The sequence below is a fragment of the Microcebus murinus genome, chromosome 6 (assembly GCF_040939455.1).
Source record: "Microcebus murinus isolate Inina chromosome 6, M.murinus_Inina_mat1.0, whole genome shotgun sequence".
NCBI lineage: Eukaryota > Metazoa > Chordata > Mammalia > Primates > Cheirogaleidae > Microcebus > Microcebus murinus.
In genome coordinates, this window is record NC_134109.1 from 71,567,524 (window position 1) to 71,583,772 (window position 16,249).

The 16,249-nt window shown below is 41.9% G+C and overlaps 1 protein-coding gene and 1 long non-coding RNA gene across 2 annotated transcripts in view; one reads left to right on the forward strand and one right to left on the reverse strand.

Annotated features, from left to right (window-relative positions):
* LOC105864771 (non-secretory ribonuclease-like) overlaps positions 1 to 16,249 on the reverse strand; it is a 132,012-nt gene that overhangs the window by 1,341 nt on the left and 114,422 nt on the right. The window lies entirely within an intron of this gene.
* LOC105864632 (uncharacterized) lies at positions 6,044 to 7,544 on the forward strand. The gene is made up of 2 exons (XR_001151105.3): positions 6,044 to 6,270; positions 7,010 to 7,544. It is a non-coding gene; the product is annotated as an uncharacterized LOC105864632 (long non-coding RNA).

Sequence of the window (16,249 nt, forward strand, 5' to 3'; positions counted from 1 at the left end):
CTTTCCTTTCATGTTTCATAATACTCCCAGTTCCCTCTCACACAAATGCACATCTCATCACCCACTCTGCTGGAAACTTGAACTATGAATTTCTTGATGCTCAAGATTCTGCAGGTTATTAAAACAGTTTTTTACACATATTTGAAAGGTTTTTTTCCTCTACTACTCTTGCCTTAGATTCACTTTCTTTTTTTTGAATTCTTGCTCTGATTATTGTTTCCACTTGGTGTAAAGTCACATAACCTGAAAATACACAGAGGAAAGTCATTCTGTAAAATCTGTCAGAGAATGAACATTAGCTGTCATAAAGGATTCTAACTTAGCACTGAGTTGTCCTGCTTCTTTTCAACCTGTGCTATTTCCTATAAAACAGTGCAGTCTGGAGTTGTCATTCACCTTCCTAGTAAATTTCATTTTGTGATGTTACCAGGAAAATGATTCTATGTTTATTAATATAAAATGAACATTTAAGGACAGGGCCCTGTATTCCTGAAAGTGTAAAGGTCACAGTGTATACTTTGATTCATGAAACACATTTTGTGTTGGCCCCCAGAGAAAACAGAGAAAATAATTATAAATACCTAATTTTATTACGGTGCGACAGAGGTAATACTACCTGGGTGAACATGGTTTTATGGGCACTGGGGATGAAGGAAGTTACTTGGCTTGATGGGACAAAGAAGGCTTCCAGAAGAAAGGGCCAATTGAACTGGCCCTAAGGGATAAGCAGGTTTTTGCTGGGATTTTAGCCAAGAGAGGAGGCACAGGGCATGGTGTGGGACGTTGTACAGAGGTGGACAGTGGACTGCAGGGGCAAGACCTGTGTGCTGGGAGGTGTTAGATCTCTTGTCCAACTTCTAGGTTAAAGAACTAGAATTAGACCCTTACATGGTATCACACAACCTTCCAACAAAATGAATACACATAATTTTTTAACAACCATTTCTTCTTCCTATTGTCTGAAAGTATAATAATTTTACCATTAATGTCGTTATGTAAATGTGGACAATGGTGACCTGGTCAGGACCCAATCCAGAGCTAATAGTGCTCTGCTTTGAAACCCTGTTCTGGCTATCGTTTATTACTGTCTTTTTTTTTTTTATCATAAAGCACATTTTTTTTTGTAACGTATGTTGTGTGGAGATCATTTTTATAGGTTATGAGGATGCCAAGATGAATGAGATACAGAGTACACCCTCTGTGATGCTGACAACCACATGGGACATACAGATCTGTACTCAAGTGTCTATAATATGAGGAAAAAAAAAATATATATATATATACTGCACTCCCAGGTAATGTATCTGGCTCAAAAACTTCTCAGACTAAGCAAGATCGAGACACTGTTTCTATAAAAAATTAAAAAATTAGCTGGACGTGGTGGCATGCACCTGTAGTCCCAGCTACTCAGGAGGCTGAGGTGGGAGGATGGCTTAAGCCCAGGAGTTTGAGGTTGCAGTGAGCTACGATGACACCACTGCACTCCAGCTAGGGTGACAGAGTGAGACTCTGTCTCAAAAAACAAACAAAAAATCTCTTTTCTTTTCAACATATACAACATTATTTAGAAAGTTTGGTTTGGAAGCTAACGTTTGAGATTAGAATAGTTCACAAAGAAAATTTGTATTCTTGTCTCATCTGAAAAAAATTGTATGATGTTGGTTGGCGCACTCGGCGTCTGTTACGGCGGCACTCTCAATGTTCAACGAGAGCTGAGTAGTAGCCCCCCTGTGGAAAGGGCGCTAGCTCAGGGGTCTTCACCACTCCACTCCTCCCTCCTGACTCTGGTCCTGTCTGTTCCCTCAGTGATGACACCTACCTGGCTCTGGGAGACATTTGTGCCTATGACCCATCAGACTTGTCACAGTGTCTTAGGAAATGACTCAGACCATAACCTGCTCAATTCTCTCAACCATATTCCTCCTTTACAATTATATCCAGAGCATACCCCGTGAGATTTTTCTTAACGTTCCTTGTGTAGGCTTCCTCGGTACATTTCCAACGACCCTCATTTGCCTCCAGGACTAGTACAAATGGTCTAGGTCGATATTTAAGACCTTGAGGAGAGGACCCTTTTCTATGAAGCAGAAAAAAATGTAAGCCTGTGTTAAACAATATTCACTGTAACTTCAGCATGATTCTGTCTTTAACAGACAAAAGCCACTTCTCATGGACTCTTTGCTATTTATAAGCATAACCTCACTTGCAGCCCAGTTTAGTGGCACATTTCCAGACCTGATCCACACCAGGGAGAGGAATAGCCAGAATTATGTCCTGATATTTTATTAAGTTTCATTTTGAAACTGATGAACATTGTATGATATTGTCCCAGAAAAAGGTTTCTGCATTTGTGGTAAAAACCATTGTTGAGTACACTGGCCTCAGGGTTGATTAATGTCTCCTTTGATAAGCTCCACGTGCAAAAATATGACGTCCAATGCTTGCAATTTCTTCAGCCCCAGGGTACTCTTGCAATGACTGTTCATAACCTGCTGACAGGAAGATGCCAACTGTCAATATCTTCCTGCACACAACTTTCCCTAGTGCAGTGGCTATCTATGAGAAAGACAATGCACACTATTAACAGAACTATCATAATGATATGGTGCAGGTTAATCTAATTGCAACCAATTAAGTGAGATTTAACTTAACTAAGTTCAAAAGACATTTGGTATGCTGAGCTTTTCCTGGTGTCTTGGACTCAGCAAGGAGGCTCTAGGTCTACCTTCTTCTTCTTTTTATTTTATTTATTTATTTTTTATTCCAGCATATTATGGGGGTACAAATTTTAAGGTTACGTATATTGCCCCTGCTTCAGCTACCTTCTTCTTATATGGAGCCTCCTACCTTTCTCCTCTGAACACCACTGAACAAAAGCAGATCTGACCCCTTTGACCACGTTTCTGGTATGAAATAGGAAAGAACTAAGCCTTTCTTCTTTTCCTCAACTTTCACAAGTTCTTAAATAGAAATAAAGTTCAGATGGGATTATAGAGAAGTGTATCTGAGAAGGGATGAAATAAAGTATTTTTACTAAGAAATTGGAAAATTTCATACATATTAAATGGACTCACTGCATATTTTTAAAATTTATTTATTTTTACTGATACGTAGGAGATATACACATTTTCAGCACACATGTGATAATGTGATACATTCATATAATGTGTTGAGATCACATCAGGGAAACTGGGGCATCTATCATCTTAAATACTTGTCTTTTCTTTATACTAGAAACATTCAAATTATTCTCTTCTAGCTATTTTAAAATGCAAATAGATTATCATTAACTAGAGTTACCCTCCTGATCTACTTAACACTAGGTCTTATTTCTTTTGTCAAACTATATATATGTTCCCATTAATCAACCTCTCTCCATCCCCATTGCATATAGAGCATGTAGAGGCATTCACTGAGCTCTCAGCGCATAGGAAATAAATTATTATTACATGGGTTAGCATCTTTGTAAATGAAGTTATAAGTTTTGTGTCATAGTGATGTGGAGTGTAGATTTTGTATAGTATTGTCCAGCTACCAGTCCTAACTGTTTTTGAGATTTTTATTGTAAGAATTGGCCAGTTATCCTCTCTATTCCTCTGTTTTCTAATCTATAAAATACTGACAACAACAACACATACATAATAGGTTTGTAGGGGAAGTTTAATGTGGTAATGTATGTGTGTATGAAATACGTAGCATAAAGCATTGCAAGAGGTAAATAATGATCTTAATAAGAACTATCAGTCATACGCATCAAGAAAAGAAAGTGGTAACTATTTGAGGTGATATCTGTCTATCTATCTATCTATCATCTATGTATCTATCTATCTATTTAATCTTTTCCAGTATGGCCAATAGGCACATCTGGGCCAGGAAAGACAAGCCACTGTTGTCCCTACACCTCTTCATGGCCTAAAGGATCAAATTTAAAGAGACAAGTTTACAGACAAGTTAAGTGCTGGGAAGTGAGGCAGGGCTGCAAGGAGATCAGCTGCTTCTCCCCACGAAGCCAGGTCCCTTAGAAAGGGGTCGCCACAGAGGATAAGAAAACTGATAGGAAATAGAGAGAATAAAAGAATACACAGAGATTAAGGTATAGTTTATAGTTTTATATAAAAAGATCAGAATAACAGTAAGGTACTCAGGAAACTAGACATATCTCCATTAATGTCTAGCCATATGGTTAGATTCATACAGGTTTTTATAATCACAGATATCAATTACCAGTTGTCAGGGTAACATATTTGCATATCAGGGAATGCAGTTGCTAGGGGAAACAGGGAGTGGGTTGGGGTCAAAATTTCTCTCAAAGGGCTTCTAATAAGTTCTAATCTATCTAGGTGAACAAACAGGTACAAAGTCTTTTAGGGACTAACTTCTAATTTCTAAGAGGTAGTTGTCAATTAAAAAGGGTATAACAAACGAAGTATAGTGATTTTATATTTTTTTGATTTAGTTATTGTGGACTTAAAGGCAGATAGTCAGAAGAGAGCAGGAAGCCTCTTTTCTACATGGCCAGACATGGTGCACACCACCATGCCCTTTTGATTTTTTTTGTAGAGATGGGGATCTTGCTATGTTGCCCAGGCTGGTCTTGAACTCCTGACCTCAAGCAATCCTCCTGCCTCAGCCTCCCAAAGTGCTGAGATTATAACCATGAGCCACCATGTCTGGCCATCTTTCTGTAAAATCATCCTACCATGTTTAATTTATTAGAATACTTTAATATAACAAGAACAGTTACATGGCTGGATACTTTCCAGACAGCCCTTATATTCTCCTGTAACTGCCCCTAATCACACCTTACTTATTATTTTAGGTAATGTGGTTTAGTCCTCTTGGTTGTCTTTGGAGGACTAGGTTAGTCTCTCACACTACAAAGGCATCTTTCTCCTCAAAATAAGGACAAGCTTTTTCATGGAAAATAAATTTCAAATCTTTCCTTGTCCTGCTTCCTGCCACACATCCTCTTCAGAAAGTTAAGGTAAAATAAAGGACAATGGTTTGAATTAGAGCTCTACAACTTAGGAGTAATAAGATCCTCTACATAGTACTTGGCCAACCTGAGCATACCGAGGATTGGATCTTATAAACCCAGTGACCAGCTATGCAAGTCTATAAACAAAAGAAATTGTGAAATCTGTAGAAGTGGTAATAGTAACCCATACTTGTTGGAATTGTTGTGTGACTTAAACAAGAATAACTGAGCATAACGTTCAAAAAGAAATACTTTCTCTTTTCTTGGCTTCTTGTCCAATTATAAAGCAGATAGAAATCAAAGGATATTAAAATTTAGGTATTAGATCTCAGTTCAGTTTCTTGTCATGTATTAGTCAGTTTTGCCTAATTATACAAAAGGCTTTTGGGGCCCATCTGACCAGGAGACCTAACAGGACAAGAGCTATGCAACAGAGCTGTGAAACAGCACACTTTATTGATAAACTATCTATGCAACTTCTGCCACCTTCATTATCGGGTTCCCTAACTTAGATGATTTTGTAGTTCTGGGCAAGCATATGTACTAATTTCTTCCCTTGCCTCACTAAAATATAAACTCAAATCCCAGGCATATTCTCCCTTAATAAGTGCATATATAATTTTAAAGGTGGAGACAAAAAACAATGCGATCTTTACATAAGATTGATTGATTTTTTTGGCCTAACAACTGCTTTTAAGAAAAAATAGACTTAATGAGATTAACAGTTCTCAAATTCAAACCCAATTTACAAACTAAATATTTCTTTTTACCTGAACATGCAGAAATTGGCATGCACACACACAAAATCACATATGGACTCATACATACAAGTAATGCATAAAAAGACAGAGATGTCAGAGCAGCTGAAAGAGATCATTAGTCTATAATCCTCACTTTAGAGATGAGGAGTAGAAGAATGAGGTGATTTGGCAAGCCCCAATAGCAAGCTTGTGACAAACAGGCACTAAACCCCAAGTTTCTGCATATTTTCAATGATGTCATAGGCACTCTGTGTGATGCAGATAAACAATTTAGGTGTGCAATAGTAAGCATGAAATTACTCCTACTTGGCAATCTGTTTAAGATCATTGACAGGCCTGAGAGTTTTCCAATATGGCCTTCAACCTAAGCTCTAGGAAGAAAATGTCCACAATGTAACTTCTACAGGATTAGAGGAAGGAGAGAGGCAGCAGAACTTCCGTTTTTGCTAGGAATATCCACCTCTGAGAGGGACATATCTATCTGTGGGGATGTCATCTAGTCTGCAGAAAATCCTTCTCTGGGATTCCCAGGTATTCAAAAAAGGAGTCAGAATATTAGACCCAGAGACAGATGGCTCACACCCAGTCACCCAGGTCCATGACCATCAGGAATTGGAATGTTTCCTGATGATGGGCTCTATACATGGAAGAGTTGGAAGTCTTTATTCTGAGGCACAGAATATGGGGAAAACAAAGTCTACTCTCTCAGGACTAAAATGCTCACATTTTTGAAAAACAGTGTTTAAATAGGCATATGTATTTAAAGAAGTGGAAATGTTTTCCAAGATGAAAGCCATATGGATCTGTCGATTCCCTCTGGAGTTACGTCATTGTAGAAAGGGGCTGGCAGTGATACCTGTCTCACCTCACAGAGCTGTGATGGGCAGCACATGGACTGATAGAGGCAAACACTTTAGAGATGAAAGTTTTTAGGTTAGCTGGTCTGCTTAGGAAGGAGCAAGAATCATGTTAGGGCTTGGAAATAACCTTGTGTGGCAAGTCCATAATGGGTTGACTGGGCGGTAGACATCTCCTCTATTGATAACTCACACCTCTCCTCACCTCTTATCCAGAGGAAAGTAGAGGTGTGAGGCAGAAGGATGTGAGAACAGTTGTTGCCATGAGTACATGGAGAATGAGTGTAGATAGAGGCAGGAGGAGAGAATTGCTGACATTAGGTGCCGGGCTCAGAGCTCTTCGTAACAGATACTTTGGAGACATGGGACCATGGCTTGCTCTGACTCTGCTTTTCTTTGATCTGTTTTCACAGAAAACATGAATCTGAGGATCCTCCTCCTCCTGATCCTCCTCCTAGACCTAATTGTCTCCACTCCAGCCCTGCCCTTCTCAACACGACATATAGACAACCCCACGTCTCGGGTCCCCGGAGGACACCACCGATATTGTGATGTGATGATGAGGCGACAGTGGCTGATGCATAGGGGTAAATGCAAGCAGATCAATACCTTCATTCATGAGAATCTGGCCACCATTGCTAATTTCTGCAGAACTCCGTCAGTGCCCTGTACCAGCAGCCGCTCCATGTACAATTGCCACAACAGTACTCATGATGTCGATGTCACTGACTGCATTGCCAGCACAGGGACCCGCCCCCCTCACTGCCACTACCACAAGAAGGACTCCACCAGGCCCATCCGTGTGGCCTGTGAGAAGGGTGTACCTGTCCACCTGGATGGCTAGGCTCCTTCTGGACTTGACACAGGAGGCAGAGTGACTTGTGCCCGACACCTCCAAATCTTTGAAGTCCTGTCAAAATCTTCTCTGTAAATGCTTCTTCCCTTGCATGTGGACCCCTCATTGTTCCCAGTCACACATGTGTTCCTGCATCTCTCTCAGTCTCTCCCCACCCCTCCACCACACATCCCCCATCCCTGCCACAGTGTCAGGGTTTTTGGTGTAGGATAAGGTGGGAGTTGGTAGGGGAAGGAACCCGCATTACGGTCATCTAGTCCAGAAAAGCCTTGTGCCCACCTAGCTGCTATACAGTCGCTGGCTCGCTCCTTGCTTATGGGGCTGGTCTGTCCACCAACTGCTCTGATGAAACTCCTGATGGTTCTGGCCCTGAGTGTTCTGTCTCACGGGGTCATTTTGCTGGACATTCTGCTCATTTCTCCTTAATGGGCTCCTGCAGAGAGTTAGGGATGACACGCAGGAGGGAAACCTGTTTCCTTCAGGGAAACACATCCCAGCAGTGCTGGCACAGTTTTGGAAGAAGACACTTCTGTTAGAAATGTGGTGGAGCGCAAGTGACTCCATCCACCAGGCACCTTCCTGCAGTCCTCACATTGGTCTGGGGGCGCTGTGCTGCTTGACTCCCACAGGCCAAGAGTCCAGAACTTTGTCCTCAGTTCCCCTTAAGATGGCGTGAGACTGGCTGCAGGCTTCTTGGTTGCTGACACAGGGCTGGGGATAATAGGTGAATAAACAGAAAATTCAGCCAGCATAAATACAGTCTACTTTTTTTTTTTTTTTTTTTTTTTTGAGACAGAGTCTCACTTGTTGCCCAGGCTAGAGTGAGTGCCGTGGCATCAGCCTGGCTCACAGCAACCTCAAACTCCTGGGCTCAGCGATCCTACTGCCTCAGCCTCCCGAGTAGCTGGGACTACAGGCATGCGCCACCATGCCCGGCTAATTTTTTGTATATATTTTTTTAGTTGGTCAATTAATTTCTTTCTATTTTTGGTAGAGACGGGGTCTCGCTCAGGCTGGTTTCGAACTCCTGACCTTGAGCAATCCACCCGCCTCAGCCTCCCAAAGTGCTAGGATTACAGGTGTGAGCCACCGCGCCTGGCTACTTTTTTTTTTAAATTAAGCCCACAGCTAACCTCATACAGTCTTACTTTTGAAGAGCAGATTTCTGAGTCTACTAGAACTTTCCAGTACTTGAGCACTTTAGCTTTGAAACTGTCACCTTCAGGTTTATAGTGTAGCACCATAGGTATAAAAGAAAGGAAGTAAGATATGAACAGAGCACCTATAACAGAGGAAATGGCCTGAAAAAAAGGGTAAAAATGTTTTCTGTCATTTTAAAATCTTCCTAATTCTTTCTGGGAATTGAAACCTGCATCCCTGCCTCAGGCCAGTGATCAGGAGGGGTAGGGGAGTGTCCTTTGTTCTTTGTACCACAAGAGATGGCTCAGTGGAACTGTCCAGAGCAGAGATCACAAGATTGTCTTTGCTAGAGATGAGATGAATCAGAACCATCAACTTTAGTTAAACAAAAATACCCTGAAACTGAAAACCCTCTCTTTAAAAGCTCTGTATTTCTGCTTATTATTAGGATGATGGCATTTTAAGATGTGAGTCTCCATCCTCCTTATTTACCAGCAAATTAATAGACTTCTCTTTTCTTCTCCTCAAACCACTTGTCCTCGTTCTTCTGATGTGGCCTCAGGGACAAGTACTGAACTTTGGGTAACAGAATTTGGTGTCCCTGGGTGGGCCTGTCCGTGCTTGGAGGCCATAGGTCTTTGCTGGTAGGAGCAACTTCAGGTAAGAGAGTAAGGGACGACCCCAGCAGCTGCTGGAGCCTGTTTTAGCTCTGGGAAAATGCCATCTCTTTCTGCCCCGAATTAGACCAGCCCCCTTTAACCTGAACTGAGTTGAGGAGAAGGAAATGGATTTGGAAAGTGTCTGGACAGCCTTGGCCATTTGTTCGAGTAAGTTCCCTAGTGTGTGCATTGGGACTCTTGATTCCAGCCATTTGGGAGGTCCTCAGATATTCCAGCTGGATTTGTCTGGAGGCACCATTTGGGATGGAAGTCACAGGTTGAATGGATCTAGGGCACCTGGTTTGGATTTGTAGCACATTTGTGGTTCCCAAGGAACAAGGCGGGGGTGCATTGGGAGATGTTGAATTTGGTTCTTGGTTGTCCCCTTTGGATTAGGATGTGTTGGTTATCAATTGAGAATTTGGTTTTCATTTAGATAGTTCCCATTTTGTAGGCCTTGGCATTTTGTGCTGGGGATTCCCTATGTCATCTGTGTTTGTTGCAACATAAGGAAACTACATCTGAAAGCCCCTTGGGAAAAATCTTGGAAGTCTATGTACAAACAAGAATGATGTTATTGTAATCCAATGTATGTGCTGGAGTGCAAGGAAAAGTGGCTGTTGAATGAAACCTTAAATTATTACAACTGGAATTATTTTGTCAAAGGTCAGGTAAATGGGATGAGCTCCCATATATGTATGATTGCATAAAGGCCTGGGATAAAGTTAATGGTACAAGAGAGACCTCTCCTGGCGATGGGTGGGATAGTCAGAGCCCCGTGCAAATTAACCAGGTTGGATCCCATGAGCGGTTTACCCATTCCCCCATCCTCCCCATGGGGCTTTGTGATCCTTTGTTTTCATTAAACGGTTGGATTCCCTTGGTCCACATCAGTGCTGGGTTGGCTGGTCCTGGTGCAGACCCTGGGCCAGACCCGTCAGCAGGTGTGACCAGCAAACAGTGTGGCAGGGAGGCACCGGGCCTACTGCAGCCGGGGTGATCCACGGGAAGGTACCTCAGGCTCGGCCACGCTCAAGCTTGTGCTGATGGGGTCCCTGCCAAAGGCCCATGTGGATCCAGGCCTGGGGCAACTGGAGAGGGCCCACGAGGATGTGACTGGCTTCAGTTTCACACCCACTAGCTTATAACTAGCAGGAGAGAATGGTCTCTCCTTCTAAGAACCAGCAGGAACCTCAATTTGGCCAGAGGCAGGGCAAAGTCCAGGACTCAGGTGATGAAGGAGGGGGCACGGGGCCCCCTGCCTCGCTAGTGGCTCCAATCTAAATATTCCCCATAGGAGTACTGAGTGAAATTAACAGTGGGATTCGATTCGTGCCAAGCCCTGTGGACAGAAGTTGTTTGGGGGGGGGGACCTTCCCCTAGCTACCACCCCTGAACCCGGACACCAGCCACACACAGAGCTCTGTGAGCCAGATGGGGTGGTGGGGAAGGGGCCAGGCAGCAGCGAGTCAGCTGTAGGCAAACAGTAGCCGAGGAACTTGAATGGTACTCAGTTGCATTTAAATGGCAGGATCCTGGGACTGGAGTGGTCTCATGGGTCTAAAAGGGCTCTCTTGCCCTGTCTGATGGGAGCTTAGCAGGACTTGTAGAACCTGCCATCGGACAGATTTGCAAAGAGCAGGTTACTTATCTGGAATTACTAATAGCAAAGCCCTTGCATAGGGCTCCTAAAGGGACAGATGTGGAGTCCTTGATCTGGACCACAGACTCTTAAAATGCCGTTGAAAAACTACAGCAGAGTCTTATAACTGCCCTGCTTTGGGGTTGCCTGACATGAAGAAAGAATTTAGATTATTCATTCATGAGAAACAAGGAATGAGCCTTGGATTCCTAGCACAGGCGCTGGGAGACATCCCATGGCCAGTGGCATACTTGTCAAAGCCACTGAACCATACTGTGAGAAGACAGCCTCTTGCCTCTAGGAACAGCAGCCTCTCCTGAGTTGCTATTAAAGAGTGTATCTATTCTCTATCCTGCCACATTGTTACCAGCCAAAGAGAATGAGCCTTTACAGTAGAGGTTCTGGAGGCTCAGATTATTAGCCAATGCCAGAGCCAAATTGGGATCTTTTCACTGATGGGAGCAGCTGTATGGACTATGAAGGGCTGGTTATATGGTGATCACAGCAATGGCACTGCCCTGGGGACTTCAGCGCAGAAAGCTGAGCCGATTGCTTTAACCAGAACTCTTTAGTTATCCAGAGGGAAAAAGGTAACGAAATATGTTTTTAGGATTGTGCTTGCTCTTGGTGCCATTTGGAAGGAAAGGGGGCTCCTGACGGCAGGAAATAAGTATATTAAGTAAGCAATTGAAACAGTTTAATCAGCTCTCGGGCTGTTGTCCTGAATAGGGAAAAATAACCGAAATACTCAGCAATAAGAGAAAAGTTAGGTAAGTGATGGCACATCTCTGGGATGCAAAACTATACTACTGTTATGAATACACTCTGGGAGAATGTGGATGGGGAAATAAGAAACCATTCCCGTTATATTGTAAGTAAAAAGAAAATGCAAGCCATAAAATAAATATGTATAATATCACACATTTTAGTTTTTAATTAAAATCAGCATAAATGCTGATTGGAAAGTTGTAAATATAAACAGTATTTATCTTTGATTGGTGAGATTATGGCTGACTAGTTTTTTAAATTTTGTTTTTTTAGATTTGTGGTTTTTCCAAATTTCCTAACATTTCTGTATTAAATATGTGTTACTTCTCTAATCAGAAAAAAGTTTTTTAATGTTACTTGCAATATTGGCTACTTACATCAGACATTCTGAGGTCCTTTCCAACCCTACAAATTCCCAATACTTATTACAGTGGACACCTCACACTCACCTAGAATTCTGGACTTTTTTCCCAGGGAAGTGATGCTGACAGAGAAATACTTAGAATCCCAAGGTTTGCTCAGAGAACTCTTGCCTATTTTTTATTGGGTAAATCCACTTCTTTCTCCCCAAGCACTCCCCAAGAAAAATGTTTTGCCCTTTGAATAACTAGAATTTTCTCTTTGTGTCTTTCAGAAGGCTGGTTGGTAACACACACTATCCAGGCATCCTCTACTTTTGAAATAATAGTTTTTCTCCAAGAATCATCATCACTGACTTCTCCCTTGGTCCAAGGCCATGCTTTCTTAACCACTTCCCTACGGCGCTCACCGGCGCGAAACCTTGCCTACAGCCACAGTCCCCGGCACTCACAGTCCGCACGATAGTGTGTGCTGTGCATTGACCACGAATCCGTTTTGCTCTTGTGTGATGAGGAAAGCTTTAAAGCACTGAAAGCTTGTTTTACTTTACCAGCAGCTTTACTTGTAATGTAAATCAGAATAGGTAACATATACATATATGTTTTCATTACAATATTTTTAAATGTTCACAATTTTATTTTGATAAATGAAAAATTAGAAAAGTCATATCACGGCTGTCAGCTAAAGTCGCTGCGTGCGTTCATCTGTGGCTGTCGACTATAGTCCACGCTGGTCCTGAAGTGGTTAAGAAGGCAAAGCTAGGTGTCAGGAAGAAAGCATGAATTTTGTATGAAAACCAACATAGATGTCATTAAAAGTCCTGTGGGACCTAACAAGGTGCTTGCCCTTCTTGAGCCACCAGGGAGCAATACAGTGGCCTGTAGTAGCTACAGAACGGCCCTTAAAACTAAGTCCCACAAACTTCCCCCTTCTTTCCTTTTCTTGTCTCCTTTTCTTCACTTCATGTATTTTGTAATCCCTGGCCTATTTCTTTACATGGCTCACATTTTATTGCAGCACAAGTGTGTCTCTGTCTACAACAATGTGCGGTGATCTGGACATCCTAGACACAATAATTTGGAGATAATTTGACTTGGGTATTATTAGTGGGGCTTCACATGTTTTTGTTCTTTTACCTAATAGAGAGACTGCTAATCCAGGAGATCCTGATTTCTGTTAAAGTTTGTAGACCTACCTCTACTTCAGAGAAATCAGGAGTGTTTGCGAATTCATGATCCTTCATAGTAGTGAGAGCAAAAAACACAGTCTAAGGATATTTATTTTTCCGTCAGCAGCCACAGGGCATGGAAAACAGGCCCCAGCCCTTGACAGGAGAGCACTGGTGAGACAGTTGGACCTCTAGGGTCTAGTTATGATAACAGTGCCAGAGGACAACTGGAGTTCAAAACAGGAAACCCAGACAGATGATCATTGATATATAGAACATTCTATTACCATATAATATATAATTGGTAGAATATTCTAATCTATACATTTAATGACTGGTAGCAAACTCAAAGGAGACGAGAAAAGGAAAGAAGGGGGAAGTGAACATTCTTTCAATGTTCACTGAAACATTGCACCATGGCTCCCCCATGACTTACATGTCAACCGGTGCTTGGAATCTCCTGTGGTATCTACTCCCCCACTGGGTTGTTTCTTCTAAAATTCTGACATCAGCCTGAATCACCTGGGCGTTTTACTTTGGACCACTGGCCACTCTCCCCGGGAGTGAGCTCTTTAGCCCGTTCAGTCAATCCTGCCAAGAACTGGCTTCTTCTTTCACTCAGTGGCCTATCTCAGGGGTTTCCATGTGACCAAAAGCCAAGTGGCTACATGCAGAGCAAGTGTGGAAAATGCATTTGTGTCTTCGGCGTCCTAATGAATCCTTTGGAAACTGGTGGCGTGATGGAATGTTTGATTCTAATCCACAATAATGTGCAGCGTCTATAGTTAAGGCTTTACAAAGGGCAATCTGGAAAGTCTCTAGGGACATCCAGGAGAGGTAAAATGGAACCATCTCTCTCATTTGCTTTGCACTGCTTTTCCTCTCCCAAATAAGGAATTTCAAAGTTCTTTAATTTCCTTTATCTTAGAGACCAATATTGCAGGACTCCTAATCCCACAAGGTGCTATAAAGGGGGAGATAAGGGTCAAGTATGCTTATTGATTCACAGTAGTCAGTTACCACCTTATAGGAGGCTTTAAAGAGAAGAATCAAAATAGTCACTAAAACCACCCAGAGGAAGTAAAAATAAATAAAGCCATCTTTCCCTTTGATCTTCATTTTCTTTCCATTTTGTTCTCCTGGTTCTTCCATAGGACCCACTCAAAGAAATTTAGGAATCTGCTTATCATAATTGGTTCTTAGATATTTACAATGCATGTTAGAATATGGAAAGCTCTGTAATAAATTCCATTTAAATTTACTTTATTCTTTATTCACAAATATTTGAGCCCTGGAACTGCTTCGCCCATTAACTCCTGATAAACTTTGGGAAATGCTCTTGAAACATTTTATGATCTCCTTTGGGAACTAGAATTCTTCACCTTCTCATGTTTGCTCTTCAGTGTCAAGGTAATGTTGATGTCACACCAGGTAGTGAACCTGAACATTACACACAGTTCTGAATGGAATTTATGATCCCAGTATGCCAAGAGCCTTGCCAGATGGAAGCTTTCAAATGCCAATTGAAAGCTGGTGTCATTTACCTTCACAGCACAAAGATCCACAAAAATAACATGAAGAAAATTCTTCTAGCTCTTGTTCCCTAGGATAAGCACAAAAGCCTACTCCTTCTCTTCTGTTAATAAAAGCTTCTATGCTTCCTCTGTGATGGGGACTGTTGCAATGATGGGAAGAGTTTGCATTGGGTCCTCCCATCATTGATCATGGTCTCATCAGTCTGTCCACGCAGACAGCGTGCAGTCTGTCCTCTCTGGGTGCATGGCCAATGTGTGAAACCTGCCCAACCATATGATAGCTTGTTCTCAGGATGGGTTAATCAAACCCATCAGTCTCACAGACTGTGCACATGTCCCTGATTAATAGCAAGACTTCCTTTTCAGTTCTCTGCCCTTGACAAACTCTGGAACTGCCCCTGCCCCACTCTAGCTCTTCCTGTCTACAGCAATGGCTTTAATCTCCTGAGGTCACCCATCACTGCCTCCCTTTAATGCACATTTCAGTCATGAGGTGGGGTAAGGAGTGCTAACAGCCCACAAGCACAGACGTGGAGGTTCTGTAGAAGCCTTTCTTGTGATCTACACTCTCTCAGCTGTGTGCCAGATTAAGACCTTATCAACAGTTCCTTTCCACCTGGTGAACGCTCGCTCACATTTAAAGCCTTGATTTAAGTATCAACTACTCCCTGGAGCCTACCTTGGAACAATTCCTATTCTTTCCTTTATGTTCCTTGCACATTTAAAGCTTGTATTAATAGTTTGACTCTCTACATAGAACTAGAAGCTCTTTGCGGACAGAGACCACATCTTATTTATCTTTGTATATTGTGCATGGGAGTTGCTTAATCAGTAATTGTCAAATAAATAAAGTGAACATCTATCATAAGCAAGGTCTATGAGGTAAAAGGAAGCATATAGCAACATTCCCTTTATTAGTTTGCTTTTTGTTTAGGTGGGGAGATATGATATAATACATTGATAGAGAGAAATGACTGAGAGTGTGAGGCTGTAAAAGCACAAAGTCAGCAGACAGAGGTTCGGTGAGTTCAGAAGACTAGATCACTCAGGGATGAAATGTTTGGGGAAGTCTTCAGCGTGGTCGTGGGTGGTTGGGTGAAGTTTGGAGGTGGATAGGACTTGCAGAGATGGGAAAAGGCACTCTAGCAAGCAGGGGTGGCCAAAGTGATTCAAAGGGAAGATTCAGACAATGGTAAATAGACAAATTTGGTTACAGCAGTAAATTTAACACTGATGCAATAATTTTATCGAATTCACTGTTTGTGTTCAAATTTGTCAATTGACCCACTAATATCCTTTATAGTATATTTTCTCCAGTATAGGTTCCGACCTAGGTCAGGTGTTACATTTAGGTGTCATGTCTCTTTAGCCACCTTTAGCCTGAAACATTTCCTTTCTGTGTCTTTTTTTGCTCTTTGAAATTTTTAAAGAAATCAAAAAAGGGGAGAATTTTTCCCCTCCCTTTTAAATAGACTTTATTTTTTAGAGTAGTTTTAGTTTCACAGCAAACTTGAGAAGAAAGTTC